The sequence below is a fragment of the Acomys russatus genome, chromosome 6 (genome assembly GCF_903995435.1).
Source record: "Acomys russatus chromosome 6, mAcoRus1.1, whole genome shotgun sequence".
In the NCBI taxonomy this organism is placed as follows: domain Eukaryota; kingdom Metazoa; phylum Chordata; class Mammalia; order Rodentia; family Muridae; genus Acomys; species Acomys russatus.
The window spans coordinates 88707041-88724620 of record NC_067142.1 but is presented as its reverse complement, the minus strand read 5'-3'; positions in this window follow the sequence as shown (position 1 = coordinate 88724620).

Genomic DNA, 17580 nt, shown 5'->3' with positions numbered 1-17580 from the left:
AAATTATTTATTAAAGCCAGGATGCATCAACATACTCTTAACAGAAAGATGGTTCAGCAGCAACCAGCTTATATAATTCACAACAGTACTACATGTCAGAAAATGCAACTGAGGATGTCAGATAAATTACAACAATTTAACTGAAAGACGCCGTTAATGATCTCTAACTTCTGCAACCACGTACATATGCAATGAAGAAGTCAGGGAACTGTGATCTTCTCTGCTTTGCCCATGTAGGAAATGACAGGCTGCTGCTGACCAGACACCACAAGGCTCTGAGGCTGGTGCTTTTCCCCCTACATCATAACCGATTTCAAATGGTGCTAGACAGAAACAGACTCTGAACACCAGGAGAAATCGGTCAGCCTGTGTAAGAGATGGGCCAGTGGTGTTCTTCAGGCTCAACCTCAAGGCAGATGGCAAGTCTGATTTCAGCTGTGAGGCAACAAGGACTGAGCGGTCCAGGCATCTTCCAGGTACAAGGCAGGCAGTGCTGACGAGAATGAAGCAGTCCTCCACTTACAGAGCCCTCACCCCCTTCCCTGCTATAATGAAAACCCAGAACCTCCCTGGCTGGACGATCACCAGTGCAGGCCCAAGCCACCTTCCCCCACCTATGGAGTGATGGATGAAGTGGGTGACTCCTGGCCCCGCCCTCACCATACCCTTACATTTACTTTCCCAATACCACTATTCAGGTCTTTCCTTGACGACTTGAGGGACAGAGCCAGTCCTGTGTACAGCTGCTCCTCTGTAGTCTACTCTCTGCTGTGCTGCAATTCTTACTCCTAAAACACTGATTTCAAATGGTGCTAGATACAAAGATGGAAAAATCTAAGCCACCATGTGAAACCAGCTTCCAGAAGAAGAGGAACTCACTGAAGAAAGCAGAGACGTGCAGTCAGAAGATCCAGCCTCAGCCCTGAGAATCATCGTGTCCGCCAGTCACACAGTGGTGCTCAGAGCAGCACCAGAGTCACAGCCAAAACTTGAAGCAGACAAGACCAATGCAAAGTTTGTTTCCCATATGACTTCCTTCACATTAGTCATTATAAATTATTATACACAATGAAATAAAATAACCAAATCCACTCAACATGTGCACATTTGTAATGTCTTGAATTTATGCAGTATTTCCCAAGATGCACAGTGTCTATAGGTATGTTATGTCACTCCTTCAGGACAATGACCTGTGGGATGTTAACCACTGAACACAGGTGTGTCGCTTGTGCCCAGACGACTCTTCTACAAGTCTTATTCAAAAGGAGCAAATGTTCCTCCTCTCCATCCCATAACCCCGTGGCCTGGAAATCTGATTTAGCCCAGAATGACTTTAGAAGTTGGTATTATATAGATGAGCCTCTAACATAAAACAAGATTTTTAAAAACTTTATCTAAAATGTATCTGAAGACTCACAAACTATGTTCCAAATTGGACTATCCCCTTGTTGTGTGTTTCCTCCAATGTCACAACCCAGAAAAAGGAGACAGAAAGTTAGAGCCGTGTGTTGCAGGCTCCCCAGCAACTCTTTCTAGTCTCCAGATCCAAGCTGATCTCTTTTTATGGCTCCTGGCTGCTGTAGGGTAACAGCAAATATAATGTGAACACCCAGAGTCAGAATACTTAATTGTTCCAAGGGTCCAGGGAAACAGGTATTGTTCCAATGTCTGCACAAGAACCTGCAGTCACAGAGTCAGGTGGGCTAATGTCTGCATTCCTGCCCCTCTGCCCACTGCTGCTGCTTGGGCCACAGCTTGACTGTGATCTTTCTCTTGAACTGAACTCTGAGCTAGACTGGGGAGGGGGACTTAGTTCAGGCGATATGGATGGGGGTGGAGGACTCACTGTAAACATGCCATACCTGGGAGAAGATGAGAGCACCTGGTGTTGGTGCTGCAAGAGGCCAGCAGGTAGTTTAGGAGAACCTGAGTCTGCGCTTCTTTGTTCTCTCCAGCAACAGGGGAGGTAATGGCAGCGAAGCCCAGCCATTCTGACACTGCGTAGGTTTAGCTTCTAAGAGACTGGGCCAGCCCGAGGAGCCAGAGAGGCTCAGCAGATTCCCTGGGACTTACAGGGCCTCAGCTACAGACAGAGGAGTGCAGGCTCCTGAGTGACAGTGGCGTCCCAGTGATAGGGAGGGCTTTGGGTTGTAAAGAGATGAGATGGTGGTTATTAAAAAGGGTCAAAATCCTGTAAGTGAAGGGGACAGATGAGATTTGCATAGAATACTCAGCTTTTCTGGTTTCCAGAAAATTTCAGGCAAATTTTCTTAGCAACTTCCTATGATCGTATCTCCAGTGCCCTTCCTCTATGCTAAGGAGACACAACTGGGACCCAGGCCACTCCCTTCCTCCCAGAAGGCTTTGCCTGCACTGTTACCTCCTTTTAGCAACTCTCCACCTACCCCCTCAGCGGCCACTCTGGTACTTCTATCTCAGCTCTGGAAAGCTTCCCCCAAGGCTAGCCCAGTTTGCTGTTGTTTAGAAAACCTCTGTTTCTTTTGGTCCTTAGCATGGCAGGAAGCTAATGCCTTTCTTCCTACCCAGCAAGTAAAGTGCGAACCTTGTTTTCTGGCAGATAAGAATCACCAATCACCAATGTACGATGATTTAAGCAGTAGACTACAGAAGAGGGAAAGAAAAGTAGTCCTACCATTCAAACCTCTGACCCTGCAGGCTTCGGTGTCCCAGAAAACACAGGGTTCTTACAATCAGCTGAGCGATGTCCCTTTTCTGAAAGAAGGTGCTGGTGCTTCACTAGTCTGGAATAGCTGGATGACTTGGTCAAGTCTAGGAGACGTGAGAGCCACCTAGATGTCTAAGAAAACCTCGGGCTCTGTTCTCGGCGAGAATAATAGGACCTCTCTCCCTCCTCAATTAAATGGCTTCACGTTCTGTTCAAGCTGCACGGTTTGATCTAGACAAGAAACCGCCCTGCCTCACTTAGCAGTACTGAAAAGGCCACAGAACAGGGAGGAAGTCTGAGGTGCCACTCTACAACCTCCATCTGTCCCTGTCCCTGTCTCTCTCTGGAGGCCACTCTGCGCCACCCCCACCCCACCCCCCACGACAGGACACTCCTAAGCCATGGGCCAGAGAGGTGAAGGCAATGTCACTCCTTGGTAAATTAGAACTCCTGCGTGCCTAACGATGAAAACGGCCCTGCCGTAGTCCTGAATGGCTTTAGTGTCTCCATCTGTAAAGAGGAAGCTAGGGAAGACTGGTCAAAACACACGCACACCCAGCATGAGGCAGAAACAGCATACAAGAGAGGCATAGTAATCTGGAAAAGTGATATTCTGTCTAACAAAAGTAACGCACAGAAAACCCAACCCATGAAGGCTAACAGCACAACTAAAGTTTAAGCACTCTTCATGGGCCACTGGTAAAAAAAAATAAAAATAAAAATAAAAAGACTACTTATAGTCTATGACCAACGCTATGATTTTTAGAATACTAAATATCCTGGGCCACAACAGAAACCTCTAAAATGTGGGAAGAAAATGGGTTGGAGGAAAATACTTGCCTCAGGAACCTCGGCCTGCTGGCCCAGCCTGTGCTGTCCTGTGTGCTCACGTGCAGAATGTGGGAAGGTTCCAGCCCGGCAACAGTCTCTCCCTCTTGACCCAGCACTGGGTGCTGAGTCATAGCTATGTGCAGGCTGTGAGCTCCAGCCAGAGTGGGGGAGGTGCCAGCAGCTCGCCATCCATTTTCTCGCCTGCCTCTGAAGACTGACTTAGGAGTTCTCACCAGTTAGAAGAAATCATCTTTGGGAAAAGAGGCTAGGGAAGGTCTTTTTGAAAGAAAAGGGAACATCTTACCTCCAAAATAGATCACCTGCATATATGCACTGAGGCTGCCTGGCTTCTTGTCACTCTCAGCAGTAGGCCAGGCCCAGCATCCACGACATTTTGTCTTTAGGCTCTCAGAGTAGGTAGGGCATGTTGCCAGCAAGCTGTGGTTAATGAATCAGAGGAAGAATGATAAAATGCGGGATAAATATTAAGGATCCATCAGTAAAGGGGACTTTGGAGCTTGTTGGCCTAACATCAGTGACCACGTCCCCTCAAGTATCTGGGTAACCAAAGAAGAAGCAAAGGCTTCAGGTGGCTATGGGGGCCAGAGCTGGCTCTCCTGGCTTCACTGAACCGGAGGTATGGACACCTATGTCCCGTGTCCTATGTTACTGGGCAACCACATTCCTAAATGTTAGGTTTTCTGGCCCTTCCTCAATGCTACTGAACAAGTCTTGGGTCTCAAAAGCTCCTAAACTCAAAACAATTCCATACAGGGCACTAAGGTCCTGGCACGCTATCCAGGCCAGAGAGGGTGTTACCATGCTACCTTCTGGGATGAGTAGGCATGTTAAAGAAAGAGGGGCTGTTCAGAGTGAAGGCTAGAGTGCAGTGTGCCTGGCCGTGGCAGAGGGCGTTGCTTTCATAGGGAGGGGAAACAGTCAAGAACCACCTTCAAGGAAACTGGAGCATGCCACAAGAGGAAAGATAAGCCTGTCTGTGGTGCCAGAGTTCCTGTACTAAGACCCACACATCCCATTCCCTTAACGCTCCTAAATGGTCTATATGGCTCAGAGGAAGATTTAGTAAGGAGAATACCAGCCTAATCAGGTCAAGTCATCCAGCCAGAACTAGCCAGTTCTCCTAGTATTGCCAAGAAACAAGGGAAGAAACAGACATAGCATCCCATCTGGTGCCATACTCATTGGACCATGCCTACCACTGGGTTCTCAGGAGCTCTCTACAACTAAGTTCTCTGCCACAAGCCTTGCTTCTCCTGTGGAAGGCAAAAGCACTCATATCAGAGAGCATTTCAGTTCGCCATCTTCCTCAGCACAGCCCTAGACTGGCACCAGGAAGTCAGGGTAGACCCACAGTACTGGGGTACACACCTGGGCACACACATAGGCAGGGGCACACATTGTGATGTGTTTGTGGTTCCACTGTTCCACGTCGGGGGAGGAGGCTGGGCTTAGCAGAGATAGGTCTGAGCCTGTAGGCAACACAAGCCCCAAACCCTGTTTCATCTTTGGCAGGCCCAGCCTAAGGAGCAGCAGCTAACCTGCTATTCTAACCCTTTTCTGTTATCATAGTTTCTGTCTGCTAGTCTCAGGGACAACGAGGAGGAGGGAGAAAATGGAAACCTAGGGAGAGGAGAGGAGAGGAAGAAGTTTCACAGTGTAGGACATTCCTATCCGATCAGAGGGGTGCACAACTTCCCTTTTACAAGCTCCACTCTGTCCTCTTTCATTTGCGTCCCTTCTGCTCTAGACTGCAGATAGCTTAGCGCTGGGCAGCACAGGCACCTAGGTACCCAGCCCACTGGGCTCTCACAGGCTCCATCATAAGCCCAGCATGCTCCCTGGGGCCATTACCCAGCATGCCCTTTTCCTAGTTAGGGAGACCACACCCTCTTGTTTTTACAGTTTTTTATCTGTATTGTTTGTAGTCTCGCATATTAAATTCTTTCCTGGCTGGGGAAGCAGCAAGGGTGGGGGTGGGGCAAAGAAGAGAAAAGATGGGTAAAAAAGGAGAAAAAATACAGTAAAGATTAAATGCATTCCTTTTGAACACAAAGTTCACCTGTTTTGGAGAGCAGCCAGTTGGCCAGAGGCAGTATCCCCTCCCTTTCCGTGCGATTCATGTTGGCCTTTCTCACTAAGCAAAGTAATAATGCCCAAGGTCTTAGACATGCAAAGTCATTAGGATCTGAGCTGAAAAGAAATAACAGCTAATTAGGTTTAGGATTCACATACCTAAACAACCACTACCCAAAATTAGGTACATAATATAGGGCAAACTGGTCTCTGCTGGGGTCTATAGGCAGCTAACCCTTGGAGACAGAAGGGTCCCTGCAGTGGCAGTCTGTGTACACTCCAAATTAAAATCACTCATTCACTGATACCAGAAGAACTACACTTCAAGAGTGCAGCAATATAATTGCACAAACAACTACAGTCAACTTTCCATAGCGCCAGGTTCTGCATCCTTGCACTCCAATCACTGTACATGAACATGCACATATAAATATGAACTACCTGTTTACTTATTTACACAGACTTTTTTGTCACTATCCTCTAAAGAATTCTTAGAAGAATTATTTGACAGCATTTGCTTTGAATTAAATATTATAAGAAATCTGGGCATGGTTTAAAATGTTTAGCCGGGCGTGGTGGCGCACGCCTTTAATCCCAGCACTTGGGAGGCAGAGGGAGGTGGATTGCTGTGAGTTAGTAGCCAGCCTGGTCTACAAAGCGAGTCCAGGACAGCCAGGGCTACACAGAGAAGTCCTGTCTCGGAGAAAAGGTGTTTAAAGTGTCCGTGAGAGGGCGTGAAAATTAAATGGAAGCAGCCTCACTGTGGAGGGGAATTCAGCATCCACGGCTCCAGTCCTCCACAGACTGAAATGACTGTATTCAGAAATGGCTACAGAATGTAGAAAATAGGAAGCAGAAAAGAAAGTCAACACAAATGTGAACTTAAAATACAGCTCATTTAACTATTACTAGCCTTCTGATACTAAATCTACAGCTGGCGATAACTCAAAAGGACATATGATTTTTCATATTTAATACAATTTTCATTGAGCCATTAACTAATTATTCCACACTCTGGGTCTCCTCTAAGTGGTATGTCCACCGTTAGCACCATAGACGATGCCTATGATTCCCAGAGCTGTGGGTCTACTCTGAAACTACCTTCTTCCTAGAAAGTCACATCTGATCTTGCTTCCTCTACTATCCTCGATATTTGCCAAGAGTCCCCTTCCCTGGGAGGAATGTCCCAGGATAGGGGTGGTGTTGATACAAATAAAGGAATAGGACAGATCTTCCCTGGAAGATAGCAGAGACAGCATATACCTTTTCTACTTCTATATGAGAATTAAGAACAATTCCCATAAGCTCAGTGACAGAAATTCTTTTTGTAAAGGAAAATGGGTTACAGTGCCAGGTTCTGTGCCTACACTGCCTCCTCCACTCTCCCACCTTAAGGACTAACCACAAAGGCAGCCAGGATTGATATAAGGTAGAACCAAGGAGCTACTTTATATCCTGGTACCTTGGCCACACACCACTTAAGAGATCATCTCAAAGTCCCAGAGCCTCGGAACTAGACAGACTTGACAAGAGGAGCCAATAGCTCCTCTGGAGGTTCTAGCCTCCTTTGGGAACTCAACAAAGTTACAAACAGGCCTTTCATGACATCTGCATGAATTTCCCTCACTACTTCAGGTTGAATTCATCCTCTTTTCCATTATCCAGGTGAATAGAAAAAAACTTTAATATAGGACAGAGTCATAGAAGGCTGTTAAAGCCATCGTCCATCAAAACTGTTCCCATGTACCTTTCCATTCAGAAACAGATCTGTACATGGAGCACAGAGCACGTTAGCCAGTGCTTCCAGTGGGTGACTTATGTGATCCAGCAAATAGGTAACGTAAACACATATGCTGAGAGAGCTCCAGGTATCCATTACAAATAGGATGGAAAAACCTCAAAGATGCCACATTGAAACTTCTCTCAGTGAGGAATCAGCAGAAATATGCCTGAATTCGCAGGACAAATCTCTGTGAAGGTGTCAAAATGGCTTACCAAGAAATGTCTCCAGGAACATGGGGAAGGTCTGGCCAAGACGTACAAACCAGGTAGCACAAGCGCTCCAGGCCGTCAGAGAAACAGCAAGTCGGAGAATAGGAAATACTCTGAACTTTCCTTCTCTCCGGTGTACAGAGTAGGAAATAAAGGTCTCAGGCCCAAAGCACTGCCAAGGACCTCAGGAATCCACTCCACCCCTGGTCCAGCCAGAGCAGGGACCTGGGTTAGAAAGCCAAAGCTAGGGACAAGCAATCGGCCCTGGGAGGGCTCTTCATGACAAGACCAATGCTATCTCTCTGACCCAGTGAACCAGCTAACGTGAAGAGATCTAAGTGTCCAGTGACTTTCAGTTTCTTTACATCCTTAAAACTACTCCACATGCCGCTTGGCCCAGGGGTCCCATCTAGGCAACTTTGGAGAATTTTTGTCATATTGCAGATAGGCTAGAGTCAGAACCACACAAGAAGGATACATAAATGCACAGGGGCAGGCCTAGAACAGAACACCTTCCTTGAACATACAGGGTCTTCCAATCCAAGCCCTGCACTGCACTACAGCCAGATCCCGTAATGCACATCTCCAGCTTGAGTGTAAGAGGGAACAATGTCATATCCTGTCACCTAGTAGGTCCTTACCAGCTACTTTCACTCAGTTAACCCTTTCTCTTCATTGCCACCCATCCAAACACCCATTCCTACTACCTATTTGAAACCCATCACCAACTATCATTCACACTAGCACCAGAGTGCCTCTTTGGAACAAAACTTGGTAGCTCTTAGGCCTTCAACATCCCTCCTTCCTCTCTCAGCAACTTGGAATCTTTTTCTTGGCCCTGAGTTTCTAGCAAACAAAACTCCCACAAACATCCAGGACAGGCCCAGGGATAAGATGAATCAGAGCCTCCAATAGGATCCTTATTCAAAACCTGTTTCCTAGACAAGCAAGCTGAGAACATGGGCACCAACACAGAACAGCAGAAACCCCTTTTCCCTGCCCTACCTCTGAGGTCAGGGCCTGAAGGGCCTCAGTCCCCTGGGAAACCATGGTAGCTGGACTATTTTCCAAAAAGTTAGAACAGATACCAACTCCTTTTTCCCCTAGGCATTAAAAATCCTTACAAGTTCTCTGGAGATCGCAGAAGCAAGTGCAAGTTTAGGAATCAAGGTGGGAGGAGAGGTCAAACTATGAGCCACTGGCTTAATGTTTTCATTTCACATGGCTGCCCTTAGCCTTTGCCATCTTCCTTCAGCCCCCATAGGGGGCTCTAATCTGTGCATCACGGGGAGCATCCAGGCCAGGTCTTTGCTAAGTCACTGAGGATGTGCCTGCGGGAAGCTAACTGTAGTCTCTGCTGGGACCATGGTTTCTGCAGGGAATGGATAGGACCAGGGTGAGAGAAGTCACATGGTGTTGAATGCTTTGTGCCCTGTGTGCTCTATGAGGTCGAGGCAGGCCAGTGGTGCTAAGCCCCAAATGCCTCTGCTCCGTATGTTCAACTTTAGGATTCAGAACGTGTTTACCTGGGAAGAGGTGGCTGAGGTGAGTCAGGCTATGCAAGTCTCTCCTCCCTGGGAAATATATATAAAGGGTTTTGGAATCAGAAGTGCAGAGTCAAATCTCAACAATCACTCATCAATTGTGTGACTTTCACTTAAAGTCATTTAATAATTATATTTTTGCTAACAATAAAAGGGAAATAATGTCTGTGTTACCACGGGTGGCAGGGCAGTTTCCTTTTCCATGCATGGCACCCAGACATCAATTATCTGATGGCATCTCCTTGCCTCTTGGCTCCACCCTGCCTAGAGTCTAGACATTTGGATATGTCTTCCCACACCCTCCTGACTTGTTCCTATTATCCAACTGCAAAGACCCCTGACCCTACGTGGTTGCCGTCCTTCTATCCCTGTACTCTACCCAAACAGACATAATTCCACAGCATCAGACTGACAGAGACTATGAGGCCTCGAGTGTTTTCTTGCTCACCAACCCATCTTTCAGTTGGAAAGAGCCAGCAAGAAACCAAACCCAGTGCGTGTTTTTCTCTAAAAAAAAATGAAGGAAAACACAGACCTCTCACAGACAACAGGCTGATACTTTTAGGGCAGTATCTCTTACTTATCCCAGAGGCAGGGCATATGCATAAACACGTGACCTTTTAGAGTTCACATCCTCCTCTAAAGCTGCAGGGTTGGGAACACACCCCAGCCAGAGGATAGAGCTGAGATATGCACCGAACAATCCATAGCCTCGGTAAGAACAGGACTCAGTGGAACCCAGATGGTATGGACCAATCAGGGGCCTGGCAGAGGTACCTCGCACTCTACAGCCATATCTCAGCTTTAGTACCACAGCTGTCTTCCAGAACTCAGAGGCCAAGAAAAGAGTAGCAGGCATGCCTAGATCCCACTCAAGGCACGCTAACTGCCTGCTTGGCTGTCAGCACACATAGCAGAAGCCAGGCTGGTGACTAGGGGCAAGGTATTAGAGAAGCTCTGAAAGAGGGAACGGCAGGGTGGTAGAGCCCCAATTCACAGAGACAGCTGTGTGACAAGAGGCAAAACTAAGTTCTTCTTTGCTTTCTACCCATTTTTCCGGTCAGGGAAAGGCAGGCCTGTGAATGGTAGCAGAGGCCACCAGAGCCAGGCCCAAGAATATGCTACACACAGGAACTAAGGTCCTTAAGCACATCTGGCTCCAGCCTTCCAGTGGGGCTCATCTTGAAGAACTAGATTTATTCCTATCCACCTGCCAGCTGCAGAGCTGACTGAACTTACCTCCTAGTCCGAGCTTCAGCCCCTCCCACCCCAGCTGTCCTGCACACACCACTGACCCCTCCCACCCCAGCTGTCCTGCACACACCACTGACCCCTCCCACCCCAGCTGTCCACACCACTGAATCAGTGGCTAAACTTGTCCAGTTCCTTGAAGTAACAGACAACTCCTCCAAACTGACCTTTCTTGGCAAGGGTCTCAGAGGCTTGCCTCAAAGGGAGAGACAGCCAATTAAGCATGTGAGGTGGAATTCATTAGTCTTCCTTAGACAGTAGTAGGAGGGAGCAGGAAAGGATAAACACAGCTACACAATGGCAGAAGAGTACCTGCCTGAGATGGCTGGGGTTGAGATCCCACAGGTACCTAGCAGAGTTATCCAGGGCTATTCCTTTTCTCCTTAGACCTTAGACATTTGGCTGCTAGTTAGTTCCCACTGGCCCTAGTGGCTAAGAACACTGACAGTAACGATGGACAGAGACTTCTGAAAGTCACAGCAAGCATCTGATGTCTGCTTTCTGGTTTGTGTCTACAACAGGTTGTCTCCCCAATTCTGAGGGACATCATCACTTTAACTCAACATTGCTGTTATTGTAAGGCAAAGGAAAACCATTTCCCTGTCAAGTGTCTAGAGATACTTTGAAGACAATTAAAGGCCTAAAGAAAAAAGTTATTCATTCAAAAGAAAATCCCAAGTAGGGAAAAATTCAGAATTCAGTCACTGTTAAGCCCAGGCTAAACTCTAGGTCCTAGACTTAGCCTAAGCCCCTTTAAGGCTCAGTGTCTAGAGTAAGACAGATACCCATTCTGCAAAGGAAAGAGCATGTCTGTGCCCTGGGCAGCTCCCAGGACTTCAGGGATGTTATGGGGAACTACACCCTGAATAATCTCAGGTTAGATGTCAGCAGCCAAGGAAGCCTGGGTACTCAGCTACTGCCACACCTTGTCTGTGGTGCTGCCTAGATATCTCCCCAATACCTCACCTCCCAGCTCGTTGAGCAGGCTGCCCTTATGCTGCCACTCTGCTGGTTACTCATCCATTCACAGAAAAGCCAGGAATGGGAGAGTGGAAAGAAAAGGACAATTGTTGGAGGCTCTGAATGGTATAGTTTGAGGGAGCAGGTGCACTTCACCTACCTTCGAGGCAAGATCAGACCTTTCCTTTGTTGCTTTTAGTTTCTAATCAGCAGCCTGATATCTATCTACTAAGAAGACTGGGTCCATGTCACATCAGACTACACCTGAGGCCAAGCCACACCAATTGGTGGCTCAACAGTGCCTGCGAGAAGGGAAAGACTCTCTAACCTACCATGTCCTAACCCAACACCATAGGGCTTTATTCATACCCACCTTCCCAGGACGATGGGGGTGAAGACAAAGAAGAGAAAGAACAGAAATGGACCAGTAGCTGAGAATGTTCTCACTTATCCTAAAGAAAAAAATCAAAGGGAAGGAGAGGAAGAGGAAAGAACAAAGAGAAAAAGGTCAAGAAGAGTGTAGAACAGTCAAAAGATATTCTTGAGCAGTGCAAGTCAGGCGGGAAACAGGAGACAGTGGAAGCTGGTCTCTGATGTAAAACATAACCACCTTTGGCCACATGGAGTGCTCCAAGTCTTTCCTTCTTTAAACATAGTACCCTACTGGCCTCATCCCACCTCAGCAACCTCATCCAGCATGGCTTTTCATCTATCAGCATCTGAAACAGGAAAAAAGAAGAGTAAGCACGGCTGATCCAAGCATGATATGAATATATACAGCCTCCAGCCCTTGGAGATACGTTACTCTCCGCACTGTGGTTCTGACAGAGATGTGCCTCTCTCACAGGGAAGGGTAGGCACATCTGGTAAGAACTGCTTAGCTCAAGGCTATATATAGTTGAGGTTCCTACCACTCTAGAGATTTGGAGCTAGAACTTGGCAGATCCATGCCAGATGCTGGCAAGGACCATCCTCATGCAGCCGGCCAGCTGGGAGCCTCAGCACAAACTGGGCACAGTGACTGCACCAAGGTCCGTCATGAGGCTATCGGCACTCCTCACCAAAGACACGGCTACTGGAATTGGAATCTCAAGTGTGAGTCTAAAGAAGATAGACGGTGGCAGAACACTCAATTCCAGCCTTTCCTTCTGAAGGACAAAGGGTGGGGCACATAGGAGAGAAAGAAAGAATGTACAGCAGCCCACGATTACAAATACCTATTCAATACTTGGCATATTTGAAAGCAGAAAAGAACATGTAAGAATGAAGATGAACACTTACCCATAGAAAACAAGTGGTCAAGCAGCTCCTCTTTTCTGTTCCACAAAAACGCACGCAAACTGCTCTAGTATGACAGCTCAGACACACAAACACCATCCTCAGCCGAACCGGAGACGCTAAGAGATTGTCACCTCCTTACAGATGGAGCTGTACTCTTGAGTTCTCTGTTGGGATGAGAAAGGAAGGTAGGTCAGAGGGCCCGCAATTGGAGGTCTACGTAGCACCTGGGACAATAGCCCTCTGAGGTGACAGAGGCAAGATAACCCTGGGCAGAGCAACGTGGAGAAGCAGCAGTACCCGTGGGCACATCTGACCCAGGAATACCTATCTACCCCCCTTTGACAAGTGGGCCCGAGACAACAAGCTTCTCTGAAGCACGGCAGTCAGGCTTTCATCATACGTGTACCTCAGAATCTGGAAGCATGCCCCCCAAGTTCCCAGCCCCTACACTTATGCAGCCTTTCTAGCCCAGATGCTCTTGATGCAGACACATAGGCTCAGGGCTTCATACACCTTTCCTGAGCTTACTCTTCTCCACTCTGTTGTGACCTCAGTCATATTTCCCTGCCCCCCTTTGGCCCTCAGCCCAAGAGACACACTCCCCAGAGACCCCAAATGAGTCATATTAGGTGGTTTTTGGGAGAGGAGGTACTCAGGTGGCAAATGTCTATATAAAAATCAGTGCTAGGAGCCAGGGTGGTGGCACACGCCTTTAATCTTAGCACTTGGAAGATTGAGACAGGCGTATCTCTATGAGTTCAAGGCCAGTCTGGTCTATAAAGGGAATCCAGGACAGCCAAAGCTACACAGAGAAACCCTGTCTCAAAAAACAAAACAAAACAAACAAGCAAACAAAAATCAGTGCTAGAAAATGTAAGAATTAAAAATGGCAAAAGTTTGGACAGAGCTCAGGGGCAGGATGTCCCCAAAGCCCAAACTTAAATTATTTGTTCTTCACCCTAGACTGTGCCAAGGATAGCAGAAAGAAAAGGGTAATAGTTTGACAAGGATATAATTGCAATGAAGATATGATGGGCAGAGCAGTAGAATCATGTGTCTTTAGCATGATGCTGCACGAAAAGCCCAGAACCCTGGACTTCCATGATGATGTGCTAAACGGGGTGGGGGTGGGGATTCATTTCAGAGGAAATGAAGATGAAAGGAAAAAAAGCAAACTCTGACATGCCACCACAAGGAAAGAGAAAGCTGACATGCTACAGAGGAGCTGCCATCAAGTTAGGGCAAGTGAGGCAGATCACCATCCATACAAAGCTTAGAAGATGAAGGGTATCCAAGCATCATGCATCCACAGGAGCACCTACTCCAGGGAACTATAGTGCCACTATCATGGAGGGTCTCCTTGCCCACTATTGGGAAGGAGGCACCTTCTATCCTCAACAAGACCACCAAGCTCATCACAGACAGACCCATTGAGAAATCTCAAAGGCTCTGTAAATATGCCGATAGGGACAGGGACAGGGAGAATTTTTGTGTTTAAAGAAGAAAACAGAAGGGAGGGGAGCAGAAAGGAAGGAAGGAGAGGGAGGGAGGGAGATAAAAAGAGAGGGAAAAGGCACTGTTTTCTAAGCTCACTGAATAACACAACCAGCTCTCTCTCCTCTGAATCTAAAATCCAAAGGTCTCAGGGCCCTTGTAAGGTATCTGTGTCTCCTCACCCCTGAAGCTCAGCATGGCCTCCTCACTGTCCTTCCCTAACAACGAAGGCTGAGACCATGAGGTGTCTGACATGGCATCCAGGAAGAGACTCACTGAGATGTTTTTGCTGTTTTCATGTCAGAACATTCTGGCTGTTCGACTGAGAGCTCCATCTCCTGGCTCCCGATGCACTGAGTCATCTTAGAGGGAGAGAGAGAGAGAGAGAGAGAGAGAGAGAGAGAGAGAGAGAGAGAGAGAGAGAGAGAGAGAGAGAGAGAGAGATAGAGAGAAAGCAGCAGTCACCAGGACCCAGATCGCTGTCGACAAAGGACTCACTGGCTTTCGTCACTCTCAACTCCATATCCCGGAATTGGTGATGAGGGGCATCACGATGCTCAGATTCCCCTCACACAGGACTTAAACAACATCAGGAAGCACGCAGCCACTGTTGAGATTCAGCAAGAATAGAAAAGAAACAAAGCTAGCATCAGAAGACTCTCAGGGACACTCCCTGCTTAACCCCCATTCTGCCACCACCAGCCCTCACCAACCACATCAGCTCCTCAGAACCAAAGGGGTGTCACCCCTGGGGGAACACACTACCTGGCAGGCTTAAGGTCAAAAGCTGAGCTATCCCTCCTTGTTCTTGCTGTGATAGCATAGAAGTATATGGTTCTCCCTGATTTGCCAGTCACCTACTACTCTCTCATTTTACATCCCTAACAAGTCTCCATGCAGGGAAAGAGAGCTTCAGCCCAATCTACAGAGCGGACAGCACAGTAGACAATCCTATGGAACAGGCTGGTAGGGCTCACTTCACAAAAGTCAGTCTAAAATCATCCCACTGACATTGGGGTACAGACCTGGTATGGCTAATCCCATGTCTATACCTACCTCAATGCCTAGGCTTACCCTACCCTCCTCTGCAGGGGTCCCTACCTACCCTCCTCTGCCTGCTCTTCCAGGAGGAAGGCAGACAAAACAACTGAGGTTTGTTCATTTCAGCTACAAAAAATATCATCTTGAGTGAGCCTGGCCATGAAGGAAAAGGAGACTATCATAAAGTAGGTATGTAACCAGCTAAATGACCTAACACCACATTAGAGACATTTGAGGGTTTCGTCTTCTAACATATTGCAAACATGGAGGAAAAATATTGGAAGGCTAGAGTTCTAGTCAGCCATGGGATTCTCCTTAAAGGATTATGATTTTTTTTAAAAAAAAGCATTTCATGAGGTGTCTGACGTGGCATCAGGCAACAGAGGCTCTGAATAGGGATGTCTCCTTCCCTCTTTCCTCGGCTTCTTGTTGGAGCACAAACTCTGATAGAGAACACATGGAACCACACATAACAAAATACCACGAAAGAAAGAAACCTGTAATATAAATAGTGGCTACAGGGGTTTCTCCTTAGAGTGCTCAGGGAGAGCTCCATGGAGACAGTGGGCTGCAACAAGTAAAGAGCAGGCATAGAAAACACCAGTACTGAAAACAGGGAGAAAAGAAAGGCAGAGAAATGTGAGTGGTTTTTACCCAAGGAAGGCTTCTTGGGAAAGCTAAGGGCACTCGCAGAGAGCCCGGAGTACCCTACTAAGTGGGAGGAATTTCACCCTGACAGTGATGGGAAACCATTTTAAATCTTTGAGCAGGAAGACAAGATGGCCGCTATGCGCAGACGGGGCCTAGAAAGGGTTGGCCATCAGGGAGCCTCACTAAAAGAGAGCAGATAGCTGTGGCCCTGGCAGGGGGCATGGAGGAAAGGCAGGGTTGGCTGACCAAATGCTGCTGCCTGCTGTGGACCTCACTCCTTATCCCCATGGGGGGGCTGCCAGGGAAGGGTAGAGCCTATTTGAAAAACACAAACCATAGGTCAGCCACATTTGAGATGAGCTGCTGTGTCTGCCTTCACTCTCTTCCAACAGTAGGCACTGCATGGATCATCTCTGAGGTTCAGGCTGACAAGGCAGGGAAGCTAAGTGCCCTCTGGTAAAGATGGGGCCCCAAGCCGGGGAACCCTGAGCCAGAAGGCTTCCACTTAGACCCCCGCCCAGTGCTGTAACCAGGGTGGAACCAGGTAGTTCGGCCTCCAGACCACCTTCACTGCAGCGATCACAACTACATCTATCTCTACAGTGTCTGCATCCCTCTATCAAAGACCCCTTTCTGACCCCAATCCACTCCCTGGAATTAGCACAGCAGGGCCAGCCAAAGCAACACTACCAGCCACCATGTGGAACGTCAGCAGAGACACCTTCAAAATGGCAGCCTCAAAGAAATCCAGAAAGACTGTGAACCTAGCCAGGTAAAGGAAAGGTAGAGAGACACGGGAGGGAAACTGCCAACCCCCTCTCAACAGGCTTTCTCACCTTCCTCAGACCAATACTAACAAGTCTTCAGGAAGCCCCTCCCCACAGAGCAGGAAGAGTAAAAGGGAAAGGAGGGCCCTGTCGCCACCTCCGAGCCCCAGGGATCTTGGTGACACAGGGCACTCAGAAGGACAGCCTGGAGCCCACGTCCCCAGATGAGACAGCAAACCATTTCTGTATTCAAATTTGGTCACTAAGTGGATAAAGGCTAGTTCGTACAGGGAGGGAACCTCCCAATGTTCCCTAGCAGACCCTCTACTGTGAGCCCGGAGGCCTGGGGAGGTAGAGTTGCAAAGAAGGCTTGCGAAGGCACAGGCTACCCCTGAGTTATATAACAAGGAGGGAGGTGTTTGTCCTAGGCCAGAGGCCCAGGGCGCACTGCGTTCTTGGTTTGGATGCGCAGTCATGGGTGGGGCTACTGTGCACGGTGCAGGGCCTAGCAAACCCCCTCCCACAAATATGAGACCTATCAGAAGGACAAGATGGGGTGCTAGAACTCTAATTTTCCAGCTTCCCTCCCCCAATACATGATAGCTGCCGCTGCCCCAGTTTCATTCTCCATCACTTGGTTCCCTAGACTGACAAGTCATTCTGATGGGAGTCCTTCAAATCTCTACCCACTTTTTCAGGAACCTGACAACAGCCAGTCTCCAAGCAATACCCGGAGGTTAGTCCCCACTCCTCACCTTTCCAAGCACAACTTCCAAAAGTCAGGTTCTTCCAACAGTGGGCTCAGCTCAGAGCTGATCTGAGGACTTTTGGATAACCCGAGCATCAGTTCCGATCCCTCACGGGGAGCAGCCCACTCAGTAGGAAGCCCAGGGTGATGGCGACAGAAGCAGCAGCAGCTCTGCCCTACCTTGCCCGATGGTTTCCAGGGGAGCCAAGAATTATTTTTTGCCGCAAGACTGAGGTGTGG